Source organism: Homalodisca vitripennis, chromosome X (assembly GCF_021130785.1).
Source record: "Homalodisca vitripennis isolate AUS2020 chromosome X, UT_GWSS_2.1, whole genome shotgun sequence".
NCBI classification, from domain to species: Eukaryota; Metazoa; Arthropoda; class Insecta; order Hemiptera; family Cicadellidae; genus Homalodisca; species Homalodisca vitripennis.
Genome location: NC_060215.1, coordinates 81,772,796 through 81,780,208, shown reverse-complemented (window position 1 = coordinate 81,780,208; position 7,413 = coordinate 81,772,796). Strand labels below are relative to the sequence as shown.

The 7,413-nt window shown below is 31.2% G+C and overlaps 1 protein-coding gene across 3 annotated transcripts in view; it reads left to right on the top strand.

Annotated features, from left to right (window-relative positions):
* The first annotated feature begins 573 nt into the window (after positions 1-573).
* LOC124369259 overlaps positions 574-7,413 on the top strand; it is a 29,443-nt gene continuing 22,603 nt past the window's right edge. Inside the window, exon 1 of one of the 3 annotated variants that reach the window (XM_046827155.1) lies at positions 574-660. The gene's annotated coding sequence lies outside the window, so the exon portion shown is untranslated. Of the gene's footprint in view, positions 661-2,587; positions 2,667-7,413 lie in introns of those variants that run through there. The other 2 variants (XM_046827156.1, XM_046827154.1) reach the window with 2 other exon arrangements.

The following is a 7,413-nucleotide window of genomic DNA, read 5'->3' as shown; positions in this document are numbered from 1 at the left end:
TATAATTTTCATTGCACACAAATATAAGTTTAGAACTATAAACTCTCATAGACATAATGGAATGGCAAGGTCGATTGAATTCACAACCTTTAAAGTGCCTCGAGCTAAGATATCATGCAGAATTTTAGTATACTCGGTATATTTTAAAGTTTATATATTTGTAAAGTATATTTTAAAGTTGTTATATTTAACTGAAATATAACAATAATCCTTATTACATACTTTCTTTAAAACAACTTAATAAGCATTGCAAATTGGTGAAACGTTTATATTTATAGGGCATGTAATTTAATAATATATAACAATTCAATTTAGTAAAATATTTCAATGAACAACCTGTGCGTATTATTTCTTCTAGATGCTACAAGAGAAATCTGGTCGTCGTGATAAAACGACAGTACAACTATAGTCGCTGTACACCATCTCGCAGTGAGTTCCGCTAGGAATAGTCATCGATAAATCTGTCCTGTGTATTTACTCTTGTGTGATAGCGCCAGAAATTGTTACATCTATTCAATAAAATAATTGCTCGTGTGTGTTTAATCGATAAGGAAAGCCTTTCACGATGAAAATTGATAATATAACGTTGTAAATCACGTGCTAGTTTGATGTAGCGTGAGGGAACACAAGCTCTACACCATGGACAAGACTTCACTCAAGGTATTTTAGTCAGATTTACTGCTGCGGATTAAGAAAATAATGGACTCATCAGAATTATCCGACACTGTCGATCTAGAACTATCAAATTAACCGAAGGCGTGACACATAAGTTCTAATTACGAAACATATGGTGGCCACGTCAAATAGTAAAATATTTGAATGCACTTTTTTGGCAGCCACCTTTTACTCGATGATTGTTGCAATAGCGAAAACTTCTAAAACGTAATATTTTGTATCTTATATATAATTTTCCCGTAGAGTAGTCCTTTAACTTCCTATCGGTAGGAAGCAATTACTCCCTTCAAATAGAAATATACTTTCTGCAATCCAACAACATTTTGTAGAGGTCGTTTTATCAAAACATCAAGTACTCCTATTAGTCTTAACATAGGATTGAACAAATAAATGATCTTCAAAAATATTAAGATTTGTAATTTCAACCAACACGAAACACTAAAAGAAGTTCTGAAACATTTTGTCTCATAATAACTTTTAAATTTGTAATGAATAGTAATATTTAAAATAGTTTTCATTCAGGATATAAATTATTATTTTGGCACTGTAAATTACTATTTATACTGGAATCATAAATAATTTTTCTGAAGTGTTTTATACTTAAAGACTGGTACACAGCACTTTTAATAAATACTGGCTACCAGATTTTTACCACATATATTCGCATCAAATTCATTTTATTTACCAGTTCCACAAAAGTTACTATTAAGTATAACAAAAATATAAAGTTTAATAACAATTGTATGAAGTATAACAGTTACTGTAAGCTGGTGTGAGATTGCATGTTGGAGTTTTATTAATTAATACTAACTGTCTAACTTTGTACTTCGTATAGCGTCCATCTCGTTTCGTGCGATTGTGTTAAAATTAAGTATTATTTTAACTAAATATTTTAGGTTAATTTTCAATCAATCAACGCTAAAAGGTCTAGTACACCCCATAAATCAACATAAATACTTAATTTAATTATATATTGATAGTTTCTAACTTCGAAGTATATTATTTCATTGCAAGTACGTGTTCAGAACATATTGCTTATTCACAGTCACACTTGCATATTGTTTAGAGCATATCATAGTCTGTACTAGTTATGTTGATGTTTCCCTTGTCCACCAGACTGCATATCCTTTGCTAACATTAATGTATATTTATTTCGTTTATCATTACATACACCAGTGCAAGAGTTTCCTAAGTGCCAGATAATTTGTAAAAATCAATATATTGACTTATTATAAAACTAGTTCTTGATATAAAAGTTACACGTCATAATTATATTAGGAATAAGTAGGTCTAAGTAAAAAGTCAAAATTTCCTGTTATCTACACCAGAGGAATTCTTTTATTTTATTGACCAGATTTTTTTAACTTATATTCACATATATCTAACTAGTCCTTGAAGACGTAATGTGCGTGTGTTGGATAGGGTTTGCCTCAAAAGTTATATAGGAAAAAATTTATTTAATACAAGTGGGTAGTTCCAGAAAGGTTTTACATTAAATTAGGTATAATGCGCTCCAATAAGTTCTATCATGAATAACTTTAGCGACATTTCCCCGCAAAACGTTTGTACCTGAGAGCGGGGAAAATTTTGTTAAATATAATTCATATCAAGTTAGATTTAACTCCAGAACAACTCTTAGGATAAGTAATTTTTGCTGTACAATAAACGCTACACACAAGTTCTCAAAGGTTTAATCCACAGTTTAAAACCCCATCAAGTTCAATAACATTAACAGTTAAATAGTTATATACAAGTAAACTACATAATTGAAGTATAAGTACTATTTCATCAAATACAAGTTGACACTTTATCTACAACAATATTTGGTATTTTATGTTTCTTTACAATCTGTTTGCATGAGTGTGTGCGGGTGGGAGGGGGGAAGGTTGTGTATGACACCACACTATCAGTGCTTTCGCAGCCATACCCCCGGTACGGAGCACCACCTTTCTACCGACTACGTAGTTGGCTAAGAAATCATGATTGTACACGTGAGCATCTTATTACCAGTTAAGCACAACTGACTTTAAAAACTTCACTGAAACCTTTATCGAAACTTTTGTGATTTACATTGTTGAGTATCCAATCGTGTTACAGCTGTGTTTATTACTTACTTATTACTTTGTATCAAAAGTTGATATTAAAATCTAGACCTACAGTAATTTATACGACAATTAATAATATTCCATGAGGAACAATCATGTTATAATAACAAGAGTTAATATTTTTAAAGGAAGTGCTGTCCATGGTGTCTATAGGTGTTTAAATTGTAATTATAATCAATTCGGTAATTTGAATATTTTCTTTTAACAATAAAATAAAATTTGCATCACAATGAATGTGATATAAATCTTCGTACTTATTTTTTCATACACACATAAAATATGTATATATATATATATATATATATATATATATATATATATATATATATATATATATATAAAGAGGTATTCATCTACTTGTCTCCAAGTTAAATCAACAACAATATTTGGTTATTTGGTCGATATGAGAAACTCGTAAGGGTTAATAGAAAATTTTAATTATTGTTGATGTTGTAAACTAATGCAATTATTGCTTATTTAAATATTTAATTTACTTCAATCTAAGTATTCCTGCACACATCTCACTAATTAATAATACATGTCCGGCTATATTTAATATTCCTTGGTGTTTTCCAACTGGATAATAGTGATCGCAAGCCTTGTGTTAGAACAATGTGTTATTATTCATGAAGATTTGAAGGTTTTTTGCAACTGTTTGTAGCTACAAAAAAATATTAAAACTACATTGTAAAGGACGACAAATAACACAACAAAATAAATATATACAATGTTGAGTTTCAAATAGTTTATACTTTGAACGATTTTTTTATTTATTTATAGAGTTTCTCGATTTAACTTTGTATCTTATCTATTAGATTTCAATTTAAATGATATTTTTTACCACATTTGTGTCTTAAATCGTCGGTCAAGAGACGAAGTGGCGTAACTGCAAAAATTGCGTTTTTGACTTATCTGTATATTCAGAGTCCTAAAGTCGAATTCTATTTTGTGACGAAGTGGCGTATCTGTATCGTACACCGTCTCGGATATATTGATGTATGGCATGCTGGATCAACTTACAATTTTACTTTTTTGTCAATTGACATACTGATGTATCTTAAGATACGCCAGTTTCGTTACTTGACAGTTTTTCTATTTCGTCTCTGAGACTTGTGACAGAATGGTGTAACTGAATATACGCCACTTCGTCTCTTCTTTGACAGGATATTTATAGGTTAGAATTATTGGGCGTAACTAAAAAAGTGTAATCAAGATTTTTTAATTTTCCACCTGTATGGTTTTCTTCTTGTGTTTGTGGAGTTGTTGGGAAATAACGTAATTTAGTATCGGAACTTCACATGGTTTTTTTTGTTTCGGGTGGTGAAATTAATGAAGTAAATGTGATTTTTATACTAAAGAAACAGAAATTTAAAAATGGATCAAAGTTCTAAAGTGTTTCTAACAATGAAAATTCTGATAGTGATGATTCAGTTCCCTTAGTAAAAGTATTTGAAAAAATAGTGACAAAACAAATATAAGCACAGATTCACAGTTTTCTTCAGATACTGATGACTTAGACAAAGATCCAGACTTCTTACCAAATTGTGAAGTTGGGAAATTGCAAAAACGCTTTATACAGTTGTGATAATTGTAACTGTTTATCTCTGTTTTGGAACACAATGAGTAACGGCTGTTCGAGCAACCATAAGCCTAATTTGTTAAACTTGACTTCTAAAGATATCGATAAATGCCAAAATGAAGTAATAACTAATCCCAGGAGTGCCGAAGCCCATCTTGTGAATATCGGACGGTGCAAGAAAGAAGTTTTTGCTGCTTGTAACCTTTTGCTTTCGATATCTTTGTTTTAATCACCTTGATAACAGTACTTGTGCTAACAATCACGTTCTTGAAAAGTCAAACTTAGTGTTAATAATAAAAAAAGTCGCAGGCACACGAGATGAACTGAATGGAAAATGCACTACTCTGAATATTCCAGAGATTTTTTAAGTTGATGGGAATAGAAGAGAGGAAAACTCACCTAATCTAGTATTGAACAGGAAAAGAGGAAATAAAAAGAAAACAGCAAAGGAGTTGCGCAATAAAGGAGAAGAATACATAAGTATAAAAACAATAAATATTGTACCCACAAGAAGAATTTTAAAAGAAAGGTGTAAGAGTGAAGTTTTGTTCAAAGTTTAACCATAGCTGTATAGAACTAACTGATGAAGACAGGATTCAGTTTGTAAAAAAATGTTTATGAGTACTTTGGCTGTCTCGGAGAGAACAAATAAGAACATCTCTATCAAAACTCAAAAAAACTTAGGTAGTAGAAAATAGAGAAAATGAGGATGTCGTTTAGACCATTTAAAAAGAAAAGGACTTACTTCTCCGATCAAATATTTTACAACATATTAACAGATTTCCTCGAATGGAGTCGCACTTTTGTAGAGCTTCATCAAATAAAGAATACCTTCATCCAGATCTTAATGTCAAAAAAATGTTAAATATGTTTAACAATGAACATAAAGACAAAAAATAATCAAAGCCAGTTATTATTCGTATTGGGATGAACTGCGAAAACTGAACTTATCTTTTCACCACCCCAAGAAGGATCGGTGTGGCTTATGCAATACTTGCAGGAGTGGAGATGCCACAAAGAAAGCTGAATTGGAAGTTCGGTATCATTTTCATATAGCAGAAAAACAAGCTTCAAGACAACATAAAAAGGAAGCAAAACAGTTTGCTGATGAAAAGACTGTATGTATTTGTTTTGATTTGCAGCAAGTAATTTTATTACCGAAGTGTAACGAAAGTCGACTCTTTTATCACAGAAGGTTCTCAAATTTTAATTTCACTATATATAATGTTGCCAGCAAACAATGCGATTGCTACCTTTGGCATGAAATGTATAAGCAAACGTGAGTCATCCAAGATAGCCTCTTGTCTCTACAACTATTTAGAGGATCTCGACAAAAATAATGTTAAAGAGGTGTTTCTGTTCTCTGATGGATGCAGTGGACAGAATAACAACTCTGCCATTGCTAGTATGTTACTACATGTAGTCATGACGTCCACTGCTATTTCATACATCTCTTTGAAGTTTTTTGAACCATACCATGGTCAAAATGAGGGCGACTCTGCCCATAGCTCTATCAATACTGTATTGGAATCAGCTGGAGATATTTTTGTGCCTGCTCAACTGATTCCCATAATTAAACTTGCAAGACATAAACACCCATATTCAGTCCACTACCTTGAATCACAAGATTTCAAGGACTTCAAGTCAATGGCAAACGATTTAAGAGTGCTGTCTGTTAGAGAAGATGAATGACGGGGGTAAAGTGGAATAGCCGAGTATGGTGGAGTACATGCTTCTCGAAAAGAGCCAAACAAGTTTTTTTTTCAAGACAAAGCCACCTTCAGGCAGAGTACAGAAGCATAACTTTGCCTAGAAGTGCGTGTGACTCCAAAAAACAACCGAAAACATTAAACAAAGTTACTCCAAAGCTAACAGCTGAAAAGTACAAGGATTTAATGTCACTATGCTCATGACCTACCCCCAGTTGTACGAAACAAAGAACTTTGTTTCTTTTATAAAAGCCCCCCACACCATTAGTGTAGTAATCTTTATTGTAGGCGATTTCAAAAAGTCTATGCTTCAATAAGTTCGCATTATTATGTTTAGGGCTATTTATTTATTTTTTAAGTAAAATCAAGTACAATCATAAAATAATCATTTTATATCTTTAAAAACACACATTCAGTGACAGGATCTTTGAAATATAAATTTATTTTAAATAACAAAGATTACTTTTTATGTTTATATATAGATTTTAAGAGTTGACACATTTACTTTCTGATAACATGGTTCGATAAAATTTTAATAGTTTTATTTTCCTACTAACTCTTCAGTGTAAGTACTTTAATAGTAAAAAAATATACAATTTATGATTTTTTTTCTAGTCGTTACATATTTTTTGATAATAAATACTGGTGTAACTGCTATTTCATATATAACCTACAAGAGACATAGTGACGTATCTACAGCAAATAATTTTTTTTAAATAAATAACATTAAAATAATTTTAAATTGAAGTATGTAGTTAGCTAAAGTAACTATTCATTGTTATGAGTACAAAAAGTCATAAATATATTACTTTTACTTTTGGAGTTCTAAACGAAAGTGTAAAGGCAAAATCTTATTTTGTCTCTCCTGAAAAGTTGTCCAAATGCGGATACGCCACTTTGTCTCTTGACCGACGAAATGACACGCTTACAACTTAATTAATACGTGCAATGACTTAATAGTGTGGCTAATTCAACTTTAAAAGGCAATATTAGGTATTTAATTTGTCATTATTTTGATGAGACGTCTGTTATCCTTATATTTGACTTTATTTTGCCATTAATTCTTCAAATTGTAGAGTTAATTATATAGATCAGGAAATATACGTTCATTAATTCAAGGTATTATCTCAACTAAATAACAACGTCAATAAATTTATCCAGATAGACTTAGTGTATTGTTCCATATTGGGTTGTCCTTTTAAATAGGTATGATTTATTGGCGCATGTTCTTTCGGGGACTTTAAACACAACTGGCCCAATAAAGTGTTGCCGTAGTATCACGGTTTACTCAGGCCTATTAATAGGTAGATGCACCTGATATCAATGACTATACCTACAGGTATAT